The following is a 20,030-nucleotide window of genomic DNA, read 5'->3' as shown; positions in this document are numbered from 1 at the left end:
TTTTGTTTGATTATAAAGTTTTTTAGACCATCGGGTCCAGGGGCCCTTGAAGAGGAGCTTCGTTGGATGCTCAGCAAGATGTCCTCTCTCTCAAAGTGAAGGTCCCATTTTGCAAGCCGTGGTAGTGGTGGGTCAATGGTGTTACTTTTTTTCTCATACACTGTGTGGTAGTGTTTGATCCACTCACTTTCACTCACCATGTTTGCTTGGATTTCATCTTGGCAATAATCGATGTTGTTTATCAGCTTCCAGAACTCAGAACAGTTCTTATTATTAAGGCTGGCAAGCATCGATTCACTGTCATGTTGGTACACGATTGCTTTATGGGAAATTTGCCAATTTTTGTACTTTTGTTTGCTGATTTTATTTGCCTGCTTTTGTTGTTCAACATTGAGGTTTTTGTGTTGCCTTAGTTCTTTTCGAAGTTGTTGTTTTCTTTAAAGGACTTGTTCATCAAAATGGTGGTTAGGTTGGAAAGATGGTCTTTTAGCTCCATTGTCTGTGATCATGAACTGGTGTAGGAGGCAGGTATATTCTACTTTCTTATGTGTCACATCAGTTACATACTGATCGTATAATTCTGTTAGGATCTTAACTTCCTGAGGCTTAATTCTTAGCAGAGTTCTATTAGGTTCTACTGTGACTTGATTGTTCCATTGCTGAGGCTTAATGATATTTGATATCTGGAGTGATAATTTAAATTGGCTGTGATCACTGTTTGTGTCAGCTGTAATTTGCAGTGACACGGCTCGTTGTTGTAGATTATCTGATATGAAGAAGTAATCTATAGTTGACGACTGCTTCATGCTTCTCCAAGTTTTCCCTGGAGGAATGTCACCTGTGATGTTTCCGTTCACGATGGTTACGTTTCTTTCCTCAAGATCAGAACACCATATTTTGGCAATTCTTGTAGTGGATTTTGTAGTCCGGACATATTTTTAGTCTCATTCAGACAATCTAGATTGAGATCACCACAACAGACAATGTTTGGTTTTTGGTGGACACTATTTATTTCATCAATTAAGTCACACACCATTTTTATAAATTTGAATCTTCCAGCGATTTTATGATGCCAGTAAATATTGATGATGCGGATTTGATTAATAATGTTGTTTGTCTCATTTTTGTGGTGGTTTGATGATTTTACCAGTTTCCAACAAGAGTTTTTCCTGATCATAGTCAGAAGACCAGCAGACGGACGCCCCTTAGATCTTGTTATAGCTGGATTTATAGCCAGCTCATAATCATTGGAAATTGGGCCGTTGGCCATCCATGTTTCCTGAAAACAGATGACGGTTAAATCATCACTCCAACTTTTTGTTTCCCTGAACGGGTGTACGAATCTTCTAGTTTTCCAAGATAAGGTGTTTATAGTGGAGCCAAATGGCCCTTGTTTGCATTAGCTTGAATTACCACCCAAAACACCAACCAGTCAATTCCAGTTTGTGTTCTTAATTGGATCCGCTGCGGCTTGTGCTGTACTGTTTTCATTTCTCGGAGTATTGACATTTCCATTTATCATGATTTTTATTTGTTCACCGCGTGTGAAGCATGTTTGACTTTGGCGCGTTTATCTGCTTCAGGCTGATGTCCATCAATCTGAGTGGCTATATGTTCCATCACCCTCGATACATGGGAAGCCACAGTCCTCTGAACAATTTTTGCTTGATTTTTGTCTGCTTCTTCACCCTCTCTTACTGACTCTTCAGATATTGCGGCTGGCAGTAATGCCACACCTTCTTCATGAATGTCAAACCCTAAAGACAGCAGGAAGTGGATCGCATTCAAAAGGAGGTCACATATTAGTCTAGAGTCTATATGAAGCCTGACCTTGTCACTCTGTTGATCATTGACAAACTCAACAGTTTGGATGTGATTTGATTCTATGGAGCGAAGACCAGACACGTGATGCAATAGGCGTAATATGTTGTTTTTATTTAACGTTAGGCCATCCTTTGTGTCCAAAATTTGTTCAAGAATCAGGACATATCTTCCAGATTTTTTATGTTTCTGAACACGTGGACTTTTTTTTTGATTTGAGCATCTTTGTGTTCCATCGTTTCTGGCAAAAGTTGTTTTTAGTGTGAGATCCCTCGGGCAGGATTGTCTAGAAGAGGAACAGAATGGAATATTGAACCCGTGAATTTCCATGGTATCCTTCACATTCACTTCATCTAATGAGGTTCTTGAGGAGTTTCTGTCATGTAGAGTTTTTGCCAAACCACTTAATGCTCCTTGCCGCTTTCTTTTCTCATCCATGCTCTTCTGGCTGTGTTGTATTTGGTGCTTTAGTGTCATCCATGGGCAGAACCAGTTGACAGATTCTTCCACATTTTGTCGAATCTTCATTAGGTTTTGCCGTTTGCTTATCATCAGTCTGTGCTACATTAGGTTTGCTGTTTGCTCATCATTATCTTCATAGCAAGAATCTTCTTCATATGTGGATAAATTGAGAGGTTTGCTCTGTGAATTTTCCACACTTTCATCCACCTTAATTGTTTCTTTGATGGATGTCTTTTCATTTCATTTTGGAATGTCTTCCTTATGGTTTTCAATGCTCTGCTCTGTATTAACGATGACATTTACTGCCTTCAAATTTCGAAGAAATTTTCTTGATCCCAAGTTGTTTCGTTTCCTTTTACACTTTTGATTTTTTGATTTTTTTTCCTGAGCTTGATTTAAGTCGGACATCTTCGGCTTTTGAAATATATCATACATTTTGTCCTTACTTGTATTTTGCTCGGATAAGCTTTCAGTGCTTGATCCATGACAGCCAACTCCATTTTTTGAGATTGATGTAAGCTTATCGATCATGATTGTTTCCTTGGGGGTGCCTGAGATCTTTTCCTTTTCACATTGGTCAGGAGAAATTGGTTTAGGCTGTGCGCCCTGCGGAATGGCTTCACCTGACCCAATAATGCCATCAGCATTAGATGAGGTAGATTGTGGTACGTCACTGGAGCCCTCTGCGGACTTCTTCTTTTCATGATGGTTGAGGTTACTTAGGTTTGGCAGTGCGGCCTGTGAACTGCGGTCATCAATCAGGGAAGTGGGGGAAGGCCAGAGGGGGGTGGCCGATGGGCCAGTGTAGAACAGGGATCTTCCAGGTTGATCAAAGCAAAAACTTGCACTTCCTCTGGCCATGCTTGCACCACTTCCTTGCCTATTTGTACGGGCATTGCTGATATGGAACTTGCAGTAGGTCTCTCCGGCTGTTGACTTAGCCTATCCTCAAATAGCTTTTTGTTTGGTGCTACTTTCAATGGCAAGTGTGAGATAGGGAGTGCAGCTAATTCTACTTCGTCTCTTCTCGACTTTTGATTTTGTTTCAACAATCCCAAGGCTTCTTTTGTCACCTCAGCCAATACTATCTTGTCCTCAGTGTTGACACACTTTTGATCTACTAAGTCCTTCAGTGACTGATCTATTCTTTGGATATTTTCTCATACTTTGGCAGATGACAGAGCTCCTTGGGGATCGACAGAAGGCATTTTAGAGTTCAGCAGGGCAGACAAGGTTGAAAGATCTTTTATATTTTCATTGATTTGCTCGTACATCTTGAGCATAGGAGCCATCACTATTGTCAGTGAGGACATGACAAAGGGTCTTAAGTCATTTAGCGCTTCCTTAATTAGTTTCTGGACATGAGCATCTCTCATGATTTGGTTTGAAGAGGCTCTATGAAGCATCCGTTTTGGTTTTGATTCATTCCGTTGTTTCTCTGGCGAATTCACTGTGGATTCGTCATTGGTAGATGACTCTGACCTCGCATCTGTGCTCAACATTACAGGAGCCTTGGATGGAGGACTCACACCTTGGTTATTAGGCACTGATTTTGGGGGAGAAATTTTATTGCATGACCTGGCTCTGTTCTGTGAGCATTCGAAGGGAGGTGATGTGCTTGAAGCAACACGTCTTCTTTTTCTGGAACCCACTGGCCAGTAGTTCCACGGAGTAGATTCTTTAACTGGAAACAAAGGTAATTGCTGTGGTCTCCAGGGCTCATTCTTGCATTCCTCCATGTCAGATTTCAGCTCACTGGCGGAGGAAGGTTTTGAAGTTAACGATCCATTCAATTCCGTTAGGTCTAGCAACAGTTTATTCACAATGGCCAAGGAATTTCGCCTTTTGGCGGGAGACTGTGGAGTTTCCCTCAGTGTGTTATTCTTTGTGGGGGGGTGAGGGATCTGCGTTCTCTAGCGAACTCACGCTCATCATCTCGTCTTGGCACAAGTCCACTTTGTGTTTAACTGGAACTTCTAATGAGGCATTTTTCATTTCAGAATTTGCATCCAGCACTTGCTCCCCTAACAGATCCTTAGTGGCCTCCTTGTCATATTCAGACAGCTCTGGGACAAGCGTGGGGACGGCTGTATTTGGTCCTCGGTATTTGAGAGCGCTCACGGGGCCCCCTCGGGAAACCATTGTGCATTCCATCCATGCACCGGTGCTCTCAGAGGTCAAACGCCTCACCATGGGCACCGACACCCCACGCTCCAGCCCAGCAACGCGACTGGACGACTGCGCGGCATGCGCAGCCAACAATCGAAGCTGCAGCAGGAAAGCCGCCATATCGACTACTTCAAACGCTGCGAGGGACACGTCCACCCTCCCCCACGCGCTTGATTCAGGGAAGGAGCGGACCCCCGATTCCGCTCCATCACACCAGCCGGTCGCAGCAGCAGCACCAGCCCCTGCGGCACTCGACAACCCCAGTCCCACAGATAATCACTCATTAGGACACATCGGCTCACAGATTTTTGGGGTAAGATGTGTTTGGGATACATGGGGAGTGTTGTGTGGCATATGTGGGCAGTCGCCCGCATTATCAGAGATGTCGGATTCAGTTAAGCTATTTTTATGTATTAGTTCTCGTGGTAGGGAAATTATACGAGGAGCAGGGGAAGAATTACACAATGCATTTCTTACTTGGAGAGCCTCAATGGCCGCTTCTGGCCGGCTCATGATGTCAGGCAACTTTTCAGACCCTCCTCGCTTGGTGCGTCGCAGTTGTAGCTGCGTCAGCAGATGATGGATTTTTCGCTGGGGGAACTTTTCACGATTCATGCTGGAAAAGGAGTTGGGGAAATTGAATGGTGCCTAGCAAGCCTCGTGAGCCTCCAGAGACTCATGAGACTCTGCACTGACTCTGCGTCGCTCCGCAGGTTGCAGGGGGTTTATGAGCTCCACACCCCTCACACAGATGATGAAAATAGAAAGAGGACAAAAGACAGTCCACTAGTCAGCAGCTCCAGGAAACTTGAACCAGAGTGATAGAGACTCACGAGACTCTGCACCGACTCCGCGCCACTCCGTGGGTTGCAGGGGGTTTTATGAGCTCCACACCCCTCACACAGATGATGAAAATAGAAAGAGGACAAAAGACAGTCCACTAGTCAGCAGCTCCAGGAAACTTGAACCAGAGTGACAGAGACTCTCGAGACTCTGCACCGACTCCACTGTGAGCCATATTGCAGGGATCTTCAGGACAATGTAAGTCCTTTTCAGTCAATGCTCTCCAAGCCTCGGGAGGTTTGCTAGTAGCGTGGTATGTCTTGGTGTTCAGCAAGAGTCAACCCCAATGTTCCATGGGAGTGGGAAGGAGAAGAGCCTGCCTGTGCCTTGGGGCACTCTGTCTTTACCTCAATGGCCGAGGGCTTTGGAAAGGATGCCCTCCCAAAAGGGTGAAAACAAATTGTTCCTGATGGTCATGAAGGTCCAAATGTGAATCAAAGAATGAGTGAGAGGCCCCCTCTTTTATTGGAAAAATTCTATATGGGTTTGGACGAAAGCAAGCCAGCTTTAAGAGGTCCAAACCATGCCCTTGTGGTACGTGCCCCTTGCCATCTGATGTCATACCAAGAATACCTTTTTCCACAGGAAGTGGAAGGAACCAGAAGAAGAAAAGAAAACACAGAAAAGTAAGATGGTGGAATTCTTCTTCAAACCCACTTGGACTCTGTGATTGCCCTAACTCTGCCCCAACTCTGTCCCATTCCCAGCATGCAGCTATAAAGTCTCTGGTGTGCAACCCCATAGTGTGAAGCAGGCCTTTGCTATAGAATTGGCTCTTTGATTTCAGCCTCTCGGGTGTTTGGAACTGGCAGATTCCAGGTCTGACAAGAGAAGAGTTGCCTTTCCTTCCAGGGAGTCAACAGAGGCATGCATCCTGCCTTTTCTCTCATTCACTGTAATAGAGACAGGCAGGTGCATGACATCCACATACCCTTCCATGGATGTATGAGCTCACAGGGATGCCACTGGTGTGCTAAAAAATCAGAAGTGGCTTTAATAATGATGTGAACTACCAACCCCCATGCCATGGTAGGTATGGATTATATTTCTAGATTATCCTGCCACTAGGTGGGTCATTTATCAAAATTATGATGCTTTGGTAACAGAGTTCTAGACTTAAATGCAACCTCTGCACTGAGGTGACTTTGCTGTCACAGCAGCAGTCAAACAGGGTGACTGTAGCCTCTGACCCTGCTCTGTGCCACTGGAGATCAGGGGGTCGCAAAGTAGAATACTGATACAGCACATCACAGGGTACACTATGCTTTGGGGATGTAATGTAATGAAAGGGGGACCCGGTTATCAGACTACCATTTCTAAGAGAGATTACCTGCATCGTGTTATTATTAATACAAATCCAAAAGCTAGGATTCCACCAGGCGTTCTAAAAATAAATGATGTTCAAGAGACTGCAGTCCACAGAGGTCAATCTGTGACAACTCTCACCTGGAACATATCAACACATGACACGTGCTTCCTAAATCTTCATCCAGTAAACAAACAAATGAAAGAATAAATGGCGTCCATGCGTGCCAGCAGAGAAATTATTGAAGGGTGTACACGTTAATGTAGAACGGAAACGTCTTCCTCCTGAGAAACAAGGCTAAGGGTTCAACTAAAACGTTTAGTTCTGGAATAAAGAGATACGCGATATTTCAAAACGATACGAATGGAATAGATGAGGTGTGTCGTAGAATACACTTTATTACGATTAACACGTGGGGCTGTGTGGAAAAGGGCGCTGGCGTGGCGGCTGCTCCTCGTCCAGCCTGCAGGTGGGAGACAGCAGCTAAGAGTGATGTACTCATAAAGTGGGCCCGATTGCCGTATTGCGCCGCGTCCTGTTACTGTAATTTATGAGCTGCCGGCCCCGCGTTACTGCCCACTGGCTATTCCTAACGGCTTATCTCCCACAAATCCTAACCATGCGCTCGACAACCGACGCTGCAGCAAATGGAGTATACACTAGTCCAGATGGAGACAGATACAGCCACGGCCAGCGGTTATTATATCAAAGTAATTATGTTCATGTTTCAATTTATTATTTTCATTTTTTTCATTTACAAACTGAGTTTAGCGTTAACTTGCAGTATTTAAAATAGCACTTACCAAGCAGCACACGACTGACCAAATGCGAGTGTTCTAATTGGCGAGATGGACTCGGAAACTCTTGCTTCTGTGAAAGAACAAAGGAAAAGAACGTGAATGTTTGCATGACATCTGGTGAAATGCACTCGGGCGTGCGCCTTCTTTGGGAACCTTTAATAGGGCTATGGGGCGTCAGCAACAGACACACGAAAAGGGGGGCCTTGCCTGAATCGTGTGTATAACAAGGAATATCATTTGAGTAAAGGGCCGAACATGTCTGCACCATACCGAATAGTGGCCGCTGTTTTCAAGTGCATACGATTACCCACAGGAACCACCAACAGAGGGCGTAAATTGCAGCACATTTCTCCATTGCCAGAGATCTAGAGCGGCAACACTCAACTTTGCAGTGGGCCTGATTACGACTTGGGCGGTATCCAAGGTGGGATACCCCCAACTTTATTAGCGTTAGTAGCCATCCCTCTGGCGGTATTTCGTGCTGGATCACGGGTTGGGCGCTAACTGTAAGTCTCCATTCCCTGTTGCGTCCATTGCATTGGACCCAATGGGGAATTTTCGGCACAATCACCGCGTAGTAATATCGCCAGCAGTAATTTCTATGAAAATGGGCATTGTCTCAGTGTGTATACTCCCAGCTCTGACCTGAGGGTAAACACACGAGACTCGTGATATGGCCGACCCTTAACGCCCAACACGTGATCAGGCCCACAAGTCATTGCACTGACCATGCAATCATTTGCAAAGGGGTAAGGACTGAAACCTGTGATTCTCCAGATGTTTTTGACCTTAAAATCCATGATCCCCACCTGTTGACTGTGCTAGCTAAGGCTGACGGAACCTGTAGTCCAAAACATCCGGACAGCCAATTGTTGCAGACCTCATAGCATGTAAAAATTGATTTTATTTCATAGTCTTCTTAGCTGCTTACTCTCAGTTATAGTGCAGTAAAGAACACTTTCCTACACAAAGTGATGCCCATAGCTTGCTGACTCGCCTCAACGCTTCAGCCGCAGGGCTGTCAGACTACAGTGCAATGATGATCCCTAGTAAGGGTGACCCTGTGTCTGCAGCCTCGGGAACTGTCTGTCATGGGTTGAAGAAGCTATGCATAAAATAGCACTGCCCTGCAAGATAAAGCCCATTTCAAGAGCTAATGGCTTGCATGTGAGCCAGTTTACATATCCACAATGCTTTGCTCATGTGGCTCTGAACTGGATGAGAACGGCCACTGATGGCTACTGAGGGGCGTTGTGGCAAATGTGACTTGGTTCATGTGGCGTATTCTATTTGCAGAAATGAATTCAGAGATTGCTACATTTTCTTACTAACACCTTCAAAATAGACTAGACAAACAGAGGCAGCTGGGACTCTGTGCAACACCAACAGCTGGAGACCTGCATCCATGTGAGTAATGCGAGGCTCTGGAATCTTCCACAGAATGAGTGCTTCTTTTTAACTCACTGAATTCTTGACAGCGCCTATGTGAGCATATGTCAATAGTCTACATAAATTACATTGTTGCACAAGCAGGTGGGCCACACATATTTATCCCACCTGTGTGCGTTAAGGCGGACGCCTGTTCAAATTTGCTGACCCTTCCCAGCCCTTCCCACAACACCGGAGACAGAGGCCTCCCTAGATTGTGTGCTCCACCCTACCCAACCCAATGTACACGAATTCCAAGACCCTTAAACCTACAGATGCAAGGACACATGCTTTCACATTACGATTATTGACCATTAGAAAAACATACAGTTCCAGATAGGTTGAAATAAAGAATATATGATACCTTAACAGCCAACTACCCACATACTAGTATTTACTTCTAAAGTACTACCTATCAGTCTTCTATTTCTCCACTACAGACCCATCTGGAGTAAGACAGCCTACTCTAACCCCCTGAATATGGCTTAAAACCACCCCTAAGAACAGAGTTGGCACTATGAGACGTCTAAGGCGGCATCCAGAGATCTGTGGATAACTGTAAACTATGCCTGGGTATCACCAGGTCTCGCTGTGGCATCCAATAACATTGATCACAGAACAATAGTATTGAGCATGCATTTCAAAAGTGTTTGGGAGCCCCTCTACTGAGAACGAACTTAGGTCAAACACCCTGCGCTATGGAATTTCTTCCTCTCAGGAGGGTCTACAACCACGTTTTAGATCACTGCACCCTTCACAGAGGAGAAATATCCATTTGCATATCAGTCTTTGTCCCACCCAGAAGGGCAGTCCAGCACCGAAATGCTAGGCAATTCTCTTTTGAACAAGAGTACCGTCAGCAACCCCATGCTTAATGTACACATACAGTTTTTTTAGGGCTTCTGGAAAACTGCTCATCATCTTAACCAGTGGAAGAATTTCCATTTCCCCTATTCAATCATTCCTATATATTGTCCCTATACCTGTTGTATCTGTCAGATCGTGATACATAATTATTCAGAGACCCTTTGTGGCAGCTGGTAGTTGTTAGATACAAATGTCAACACGTAGTCACTGTACAGAATTTGTCATAAAAAAAAGTAATGTATTTCCTAAGGAGACTGGGCTACCATGAGAGGAAACGTGATCTTCTTTATGCTGGACTGCAGTAACATCCTGCATGCTGTGCTGCCAGAGGACATTATGAATTAAACATAGACATTTTGACCAGGTACCTGTGAATTGATGGATGGCCTTCAAAAGCATGGTTATTTAACTCAAACACGTCCTAACTGGCCACTCACAAGAAGCATAAAAATCTCTTCATTTTTTTGATTTTTATCAAATTAATAACATGATAAGGGCAATCCCACCTCAGGAAGGAGAATCTGCCAATCAAACCTGCCCTTCATAAACTCCAATGAAAGCATGGTGAACACCTGTGCCGTGCTGAATCAATATACTGATTTTCTGCACCTGCTTTACAGTGGCACAGGGCAGGGGTCGGGAATGCACATTTGATAGCTGCTGTTCCAAAACCCCACAATTATGAGTCTACTGTCCTGGTAGCATGTTCAACTTGAAATATGGTCCATACATGATGTGAGATATGGTGGATGGAATTTCTCATAATGATTAGCAGCCACATCAAATTGTTATCACACATGCATTAGCCATGTGAGCCCAACTCAGCTAGGAAAGTATTATGTGTATTCACCCCAGCAAGGCTGGCTGACTGCGTACAGCCAGACTGTAGCCATGGGGTTTGCCTCTCTTTGTTCCACAAGAAGCTGTCCTGGGAACTGGAATCAAATGGTAAACCCATTTACAAAAGGCGTATCCTCACACCAGGGTGCTGCATACCAAAAGGGCCTTTGATTCTATTGAGAAGGAAAGGGGGCAGGGTTAGTGTAGACAGAAAGCGATTCTTATAGCTGGAGGAAGGTTCCACCATCTTTTTTCTCTTTGTCTTTTTCTTTCATCCCCGTCCCTTCCAATTCCTGTAGCACAAATCACTTTGGATTTAATGTCACAAGGCACAGACCCCTTATTCCAAGGACATGGATTGGACCCCTGAAGCAGACACTTGCCTTTAAAAGAATGGGTCTCCCACTCTTTCTTAGATTCTCTTTGGAGCAAAAATAGAAGGAAGAATTTTCTGGACCTCTGTTGGGAGAGTTGATTCTCCAAAGCCCCCTGTCAGAGTTGAAGATTGAGTGTCCTAGGCAGAGGCAAGCTCTGCCCCTAACCATCCGCAGGAACTTTGGGGGTGACTTGCTGTTTGGGCATGACATGCAACACTGCCAGCCACACTGCTGTCCAGTAGCTCACAGTGTTGAAGGACTCCTGGATGTGGATGCCATCGCCCCGTGGTGGGAGCCTGAGGACAAGGACTAAATCTTATCCTTGTATGATTGGATAGGGATTGCAAGCAACCTGAGAGCCAAGACTGTCAGGAACTCTGTGCTTCCACCTTTGAACTACTGGGAGCTGTGAATTGAGCCGTTCCACCCTGTTCAAGTCAACCAGACCATCTGAACTACCTTTAGAACTCAACCAATCTCAAGCCATTTTTCTGCTCTCCCTAACCAGTTTGCCGCCATCATCTGACAGATGATAAAGAATGCCTTATAAGAAAACTACTGAATTCAAGAAGGAAGGCAAACAAAATCAATGTTTGCCAGTCTCAATATTTTCACAGGCCCTTGGTGTTCAATCAAGTTGTTTGCATTGTGCTGTGAATTGTCTGATGCAAGTAGGACACCCCATTGAAGCCTGTATAGAACAGCTACCCTTGCAGCCCAGTGCCAGGCCTCGAGCCCTGAAATCTCAGCTTGGTGTATCATGCATTAGGAATGTACTGAGGCCTGTTCTTCATCACCCCAGGGTGGCGATCTCCCATTAACGGTTCCATGTTATTTCATCGCGGGATGAAACAACGATAGGTTTTTCTCCCTGGATATTTCAACGAGAAAACACATTGTTTTTTATTTATTAAGGGGCGTTTCCCCCAACACCCCATCCCCTTTAATGATTTAACTATTCCTAAACACCCACACCACATGTATATATTTTTTAACACCCCTACAAAATTCGATGAGTTTTCACATTGAAAGAGAAAAAAACAGCATCCTTTTATCCCACGATGAAAGGACGTTATACCCCTTGAATTCGAATGTCCTTGGCATTCTCCTAACTACCCAAAAGATTGTCTACCTAGTGAATTATATATGTGTCCAACTGAGAGTGCTTCCAACTTTCCCTCCCTCCAACCTACCATAGCTCTGGGCTCATCATGTATGCTTTAGTGAGACACTTTGTGGTGGAGGGGTGACTGAGGAGGGAGAGACCTGCATCTCTGGGACCTTCAACTCTAATACAAATTTCACCATACTCAGTTTAAGCTCTAACTCACTGTCAGACCCTGTTTCCTTTAACTGTCATCCCTTTATTTCTCTCCCAACCTAATCCCATTCATTCTCCCCCTCATCCTCTCATTATTATTCGCCGTCCTCTTTTTTTTTCCCTGCAGCGCTTAGAATTCACTTCAGCACAATATTAAGCACTTTACAAGAAATCCACATACATAAACGTAAAAGAACAAACCACTAAGTGATTTGCCACAAGGGGATACATGACATTTGTGACATATGATGTTGTGGCTGAGTACAAGGAAGGCTGCAATGGCTTCAGAGACCATTTTCTAATTTACTGCGCACGTGGACATCTGTTAACAATCACCATGATCACATTTACAAATCTCTGTTTAACATTTTGAGAACAGCTGTGTTTGTAGACGCACTTTGAACAAGATGCCTGAAATTAATGTAGCAGCTCATAAAATGGCAACCCCGAACATGCAGCTGTTTCTAGTTAAGGCGCATGGAAATAGTGTGTGGCACATTCCACATGGCCTGGCCTGTTCTTCTCTGTGACACTCAGCCCACAATGAATCTGACATCTCTAGTGTAGCGTACATCTGTAATGACTGAACACCTAGGATTGTAACAAACTAATATCTCCCAGTAAAATTTAGCTTGTTACAGCCAACCTCGTTTTCAATCACCATTTTAAGCAGAGCTTTAATGAAGCAATATAACCCAAGGAGGGGGGCATTACCAGTCGGGTAATGCCCATGGGGCGATAGTTACAAGCCTGAGCTAAGCACAGGCTTTAACCTAGACCTGGGGGCATTACTCGACCGATAATGCCCCCCTCTTCAAGGGTTCTATTGCTATTAGTTCCCCGGAACATTTTACTGTGGTATAATAATATATTCTCTCAAGTTGAGAAACGGTGTGCAAACCACTTCTGAACTCGAGAAAAATAAAAGCAAAACAAATGCCCACCATGTATCAGGTAGAAGGGACTACACATAGTCCCTTCTCCTGTTCCATTGTGGCCATTAAAAAGTTATGAATAAAGTAAAAAAACTAAATGGCCACCATGGAAAGGGAGAAGGGACTAAGTGTAGTCCCTTCTCCCTTTCCATGGTGCCGAACGCACAGCAGAGATGCGTCGGGAACAGTACTGTTACCATCACTAGTGAGGGACAGAGCAGCGCAGGTAAGTGGGGTTGGTGTAGGGAGGGGAGTGGATATGTGGAAAAGATGGCAGCCTTCCGCTCTGAGGAGGTCTGGAGCAGGGTCTTTCCCTGTGTGATAAGGACCCCACTCTGAGCCTCCTCATTGGCTGGGAGGCCCCCATACCCACCTCACTGGGTACTAATGTCAATTAAAGCTTTCCCTGTGGTCAAATCACCTGCCAATGAACCATCTACATGCTAACACACTAGCAATAACTGTGCAAGGAGTGAGGATGAAAATGGGTGATTCCTAGAGCAGCGAAGCACTAGCATAAGAAGAACTCATTCTCCACAATGCCGTAGACATCTCCAATGTTGCTGGCATTTTTAATGACTGGTGTGCAGGTTTAGGACATTCTAACCCAATGACCTTAGAGAAGGAAGTCCATCCTCACATGGGAGCGTCATCTGTCACCCAGCTAATCACACATAGATCAACAACCAGATGATCATGATATGGCCACCACAATATTGCAACTTTAACCAAATCCACAACAACCCACTGCACTTCTCTGTCCCATTCCTTGCAATTTTGTAATTTTTAGAAATGATCTCTGCAGACACTGTGTTCAGCACCTCTGGAGGCCAACCTAAGCAGCTTTGGTCACCCTTGAAAGTCCTCCGCTTACCTAGAGTAGCTATACCTAGAGAAGTTGTAGCCAAGCAGCCATGGCACACTTCTGATGTCCCAACTGATGTCATTTGGGCCTTCAGAAACCAAAGAAAACACTTGGTTATATTGAATGACTAAATTTAGGTAAGTACAATAATTATATACATAAGTAGGCAAGTAATTCCCATTAAGTAGTGAAATAAGGCAGTGGAATAGTCCTTAGATCAGTCGGGTTAACACGGATTAACTAACAATACAGGGACACATGTGAAGCATAAACAACCACAATTCTCCTCTCCAAGCTTTACAATAAAGCTTTAGCTTATTCAGATGAAAACTAAACCGGTGTTAGGGTTTCCCCAGATAGTCTCTGCATTCCTGCAGTTCTCAGAAAGTAACAACAATACTTTGCAGACATTTGCCAGTTGCTAATTTACTAGGTAACAATACCGGTGGACTGTTTGTTGACCATCCCGTGCTTTACAAAAAGAAACAAAAGAACCGGGAGTGTTCACAGTCCCTTTGTGCTGCAATTTAGTTGAAGGGCCTGTTTGACACATAGGCCAATGCTACTCAAGTGATATCTGAATTGAGGCTTCTTGTAAAGTTTACGACTGTGCCTGTGATCAGAGTACATAAAGTAGCATGGAATTCTTTTTGATGAATGCTATACACTACAATTCAAGCGGTGGGACAGTTATCCCTCTAATAATCAGAGATGGTTTTTAAGGAACCTTACAGTTGTGTTTTGTAAGAGGATTCAATTCAACACTACAGCTAAGTCAATGCCTAGTCTGGGATACTGAATGGAAACCCTTATTGATATATCTTTATGTCCAGTTCATGTGTTCTGGATGACTACCCCTATATAACACCCCTCTCTTAGAATCCCCCTGACCGCACTGAGCCAAGAAGTAGTTCTGTTTTGCAAGTTTAAAAGGTTTATTTGAGAAATAAAACAAAATATAGATACCACGCTTTTATAATAAATTAATAATCAATATCGCCCTTATAAATATAATGTTAATCAACAATGGGTAATCTGACACTAGCACACTTCTTTATAATCAATGAGGAGTTGGTGTAGGATGGATAAGGCAGCGAAAATACTTTTATGGTTTGAAATGGATGCAATGTTGAATGAAAATGCAGTACAGAAACTAACTAATATGGTTTCACAAGATATCATATGTTCACTTTTCCCCTGGTGGCAATTCACCCCCCCCCTATATACAATGCAAGGAGATGGAAGTAACACACACAGTTCTCAGGAATGCAATCAAATACAATACGAAATTCAATTCCCACCCCAGCAAGCTTAGAGAAAACAGGTATGAGTTTTAAAACACAGGCCCAAGTGCTTTGAATGTGGTGGCAATGAAGTGAGAAATATGCTGAAAATGCTTTTAATTCCCTTTAGGAGGTTCAGGGTGAGTGAGAGATACTTGGGATGAGCTCAGGCTCACTTTAGCAATGATTCAGGGATGGTTATTAAGAAGCAAACATTTTTTTAGCAAAGGAAAGCAAAAAGCTGCTATCTTTTTAGAGGTAAAGAAATCAGGCCAAATCGCAAATTGCGGCAAAATTTGCGAGTGCGTGAATCGCGATTACAAAATTACAAGTCGGTTCTAGGTTCGTTGGAAAGCTGAGATTCTAAACTGTCAGAGGAAAGTTCCAGAGATATGAACAATTTTGTAAAGGTCGTTTTTCGGATTTAAAGTAACTCAAATTGACAGGTGACAGCTTTGAAAATGACAGGTGACACGATTTCTAGGAGACAGTTCTAATCAGATTAAAATAGTTGGATTAAATTATTTTAACTAAGAGCTTATTTCTGTCACAATCTGATCTAAGTACTCACTCCTAGCTTTGAAAGGACTGGACCTCGCCACGGATCGGGTCATGATTGGCTGCGGTTCCCTCGCCACGGACGGTCTCTGCGCGCAGTGCCTGGGTCAGCTCCGCTCTGCCGGATACAGCGGCCTGTGGTTCTCTGCTTTCTCTGGGTACAGCACTGCTTCTGGATCTTTCTGGCGCAGGGTTTCAGGCCAGAATCAACGGCTCAGCCCGGCTGTGAATAGTCTGCAAATGATTTTGAGGCCTGCTGAAGAGAACTCAGCTTGTGGGTAAGGCCTGTTCTTTACAAATTCTGAAGTAAAGTCTTGGTCTCTTAAGATTGATGGATTGAAGTCTGAAGTCTCCCGGCAGAGCGTCCCGCGGAAAGTGAAAAAGGGATCTCCACTTGTCCTGCACTGTCTGCTTTTATGTGTTTAGAAAGTGGGTGTGTGCGCAGCATCACTAAACCAGCCCCTCTCTCAATTTATCATTGGCCAAGCTTTCCTTTCTCCCTTGATTGGGGGAACTGAGTTGTGAGTCAGAGTGATGAGGTAGATTTCATGGCCAGAGGGCCCCCCCCTTGTCAGATTGCACACAAATCTATATTTGATCCAAATACATATTTTCCCAAATACACAGTTGTTTTTACATCACCTACACACATCATATATCACATGAGGTAGGCACTGTTCCGACTCTGGCGTTCCTAGGAGCTTGGGCAAAGAAATGGCAACTTATTTTCGATTTTAGTGGGTTATGCAACATTGGTTTTTCATTAAAAATTATACACATATACACGGCCTGTCCATACATACTCCAGTAAATTCCCATGTCTCTAGCTTCAACACAGAGTCTATAGTATCAATAAATAGCGGGGTTTTGCCCCAGAACATCACACAAATTGGAGTTTGGGCTTGAATTGTGGGCAAAGTTTTCATTTTAAGGATCCCCAAATTTCACATTTCTGTCATCTGGTTACCAAGAATTATCAGTGTTTCTGTAAAATATATATTTGCTTTCAATTCAAAGTACTGCAGTGTTTGAGTCTGCCCCCAAAGTTTGGGCAGATCTTTGTTGACAGGAAACAGTCAAAATCACCATATCCTATTCAAGGGAAAAGGTCTTTTGTGTGGGCTCCAGCAAGCTGAGGTCAACAGACCAGGGGGCCACTTTGTATTTGTTTAGCATGACCATGTGATATCCTGGGCTTTCTGAGGTGAGAATGTTTCCCAGCCTTCTGGCCTGTTAATCAAATCAGATTGTCTCTGGGAACAGCAAGTGGTTAGATTTCTAATTAACCCACAGTCTTTTGAAGTCCCAATTGTCACAGAAGGCTGATTAGCTTCTGAAGTAGCAGTTCTCCTGTCAGAGTTTAAACCGCTAGCACCGCCTTGAGTCCAAAGCGGGTACTGCATGCATTTTATTTTTTGGATCAGTCTTGAATTAATGCATTTCAAACAAGAGATTTTACATGGAAGTATATTATCCAGGTCCAGCACATGGCACTGGTGTGGTTCTGCAGTAAAATAATTTTGTGCCCATAATTTAACAATATTTGACCTGAAGAAAATGAATTCCCAATAGTTATGGGTTGCTTTTGGCAATCAGCATTGCCCCTTTTGCAATGGTTTCAGGCTACTGTGTGTAGCCCAAAGGTTGTTTTAGGCAGTGCCCTTCTGTGCCCACAACATAGGCAAAAATGGGTGGCAGCCTATTCTTCATGCATTTCCCTGTGCATTTTCTGGGAAGTTCTGGCCATCATGATGTTTTCAATGCCAGTAAGGCACAGTTTTTTTGGTAGGGCTTGGATGCATGGGTAAAAACATCCCACAAGCCCCCCCTTCTTGTGATGGCCATTCTGATCCTTCACAGATGGAACTCGCAAGATCTGGGATGTTTTCCTCATCTTCTTCCGGTAGACGGCACAGTTCAGCATCTTTTCCCCCATCCGGTTAGATCAATCAGTTCTCCTTGCTGGTCCTGATGGGAGGATTGGGCGGTACCCTGGGCCCCTCGGGTCTCTGCTCCCGGTCCCCGGATCGTCCTCCTTGGCCAGTCTCCAGGTTTTCTTTCTCCTAGGACGACAAAGGAAAGCGGCAATACCTATTCATAGACATTTCTCCCCCACTATTGATATAGTGGGGCGACATATACATTTTATGAATCAGAAGATATGAACATATACATTTTCTTTTTTAAATTAGGAGACAAGAACATATATATATATATATATATATATATATATATATATATACAAGGATCACAGAATTGCATATGCTATATGTGGAATATTTTAGGGTTGGAACTAAATTACTCTGGAGCGGCCCCCTCTGGGATTCCAGTGGATTCCTCCAGTTGTTGAAGAGTGTGCCTGGGATGGCAACACTTTAGATGATTTATATGGACCCACTTGTCTTCCCCCTCTGCCAAACCTCCTTTGGGGATGCAGATCTTGTAGGCCACAGGGGAGATTTTGTCTATAATTTCAAACGGTCCCTTCCATGTAGGCAAGAATTTTCGCTGTTTGGCCTGGTTCCTTTGGAAATTGTATAGATAGACCCGATCACCCACCTTATATTCCTTCCGGGTGGTCTTCAGGTCGTAGTGGGTCTTCATGCTCTCGGCTGATCTTTCTAGATTCCACTGAGCATAGGCAAAAGCATGCTGAAGGTGTTTCCTTAAATTCTCCACATACTCATGAGTTGTGGAGGCATTTATCAACGTTTGCTCTTGGGTTCTGTAGAGCAAATGCTGGGGAAGCACCATCTTGCGTCCGGTCATCAACTCAAATGGTGACATTTTGGTTGCAGATGAAGGGGTAGATCTGATGGCCATTAGGACCAGAGGTAGTCGGATATCCCAACTTGGCCCAGAATCTGCCACAAACTTTTTTAATATGCTCACAATTGTCCGGTTATATCTCTCCACTGCTCCAGAAGTAGCTGGCCTGTAAGCAATGTGTAGCTTCCTTTTAACCCCTAGTATCTCCCACATCTTTGTCATTACTTCACTGGTGAAGTGGCTACCTCTGTCTGACTCAATCCTTTGAGGTAGACCAAAACGGGAAAAGATGTGGTTAATCATCAGGGCAACTGATGTTTCTGCCTTGCAGTTTGGGGCTGGGAGACATTCCACCCACTTGGTAAACAAGCATGTAACGGTCAACATGTACTTGTTTCCTCTAGATGAGTGAATTACAGGGCCTACAAAGTTGATTTGCAAATCTGACCATGGCAGTGTCATCCCCCTCTTTTGGAGAGGCGCACAGTGTGTGAGGGATGATGGCTGAAATTGTGCACACACAAGACACCCCTTCAAGCATTGGTTGAGGTCCTGCCCCATGTGTGGCCAGTATGCAACCTTTCTTAAGATTTCCAGTGTTGTGTGGAACCCCCTCTGACTGGCGGTGGCCGCATCATGGGCGTGACTTAACATCAGGCTTCGGAATGAGGTAGGAACCACCAACTGATCGTGGCCAGCTTTGGATTTCCTTACCAGCAAAACGTCTTGGATTCAGAACATTTTTGGACATTTCATCAACACTCTTAGGTCCTCTTTCCCAATGTAATCGGTATCCGTCAGGGGAAAGTTCTCAGGGTCCTCAAGGTGTTGGTAAAACTTACCAATAATTGGATCCCCCTTCTGAGCTGTAATTAAATCAGCATCAGGGGTCTCCTTACTCCATTGTGCAGTTGAAAGATCATTGTGAGCATTTGTCTGGGACCTAGTGATAGCAGTTACCTGGATTTCCCCCAACAGGGACTCTATTTCGATTAGATCCCCTTGGATGGCCCCGGTTTTGGCCAGCTGATCAGCTAAGTCATTTCCAGTTTTGTCTGGTCCCTCTACTTTGGAATGACCCTTGATCTTCTTCCAGTAGATGGTCATCCCATTCGAGGTGACCAGATCATCAATGTTTTGGATTAACTTCCCATGTTTCAGGGGTTTGTTATTAGCGCATAACATGCCTCTGGTTTTCCAGTTGACCAGGTGCTCCACGAACCCGTTCCGTACATAATCCGAATCTGTGATTATGACCAGATCGTGCTGTTGATGCTGGACAGCAGTGAGGATGGCCTGATGCACAGCCATCAATTCTGCTACCTGACTACTTCGGGGACCAATTTTGTATCCAGCGGAGGGTTCTGGGAACTCCTTCACCCATGC

The 20,030-nt window shown here is 44.2% G+C and overlaps 1 protein-coding gene across 4 annotated transcripts in view; it reads right to left on the bottom strand.

Annotated features, from left to right (window-relative positions):
* Positions 1 to 20,030, bottom strand: part of PLCB4 (phospholipase C beta 4) — a 1,535,154-nt gene that overhangs the window by 1,027,005 nt on the left and 488,119 nt on the right. For all 4 annotated transcript variants that reach the window (XM_069608295.1, XM_069608297.1, XM_069608296.1 and 1 more), the window contains exon 3: positions 7,405 to 7,471. The gene's annotated coding sequence lies outside the window, so the exon portion shown is untranslated. The remainder of the gene's footprint in view (positions 1 to 7,404; positions 7,472 to 20,030) is intronic.

Source organism: Ambystoma mexicanum, chromosome 4q (genome assembly GCF_040938575.1).
Source record: "Ambystoma mexicanum isolate Mex_15411 chromosome 4q, UKY_AmexF1_1, whole genome shotgun sequence".
NCBI classification, from domain to species: domain Eukaryota; kingdom Metazoa; phylum Chordata; class Amphibia; order Caudata; family Ambystomatidae; genus Ambystoma; species Ambystoma mexicanum.
This window is presented reverse-complemented; position numbering and strand designations above follow the sequence as displayed.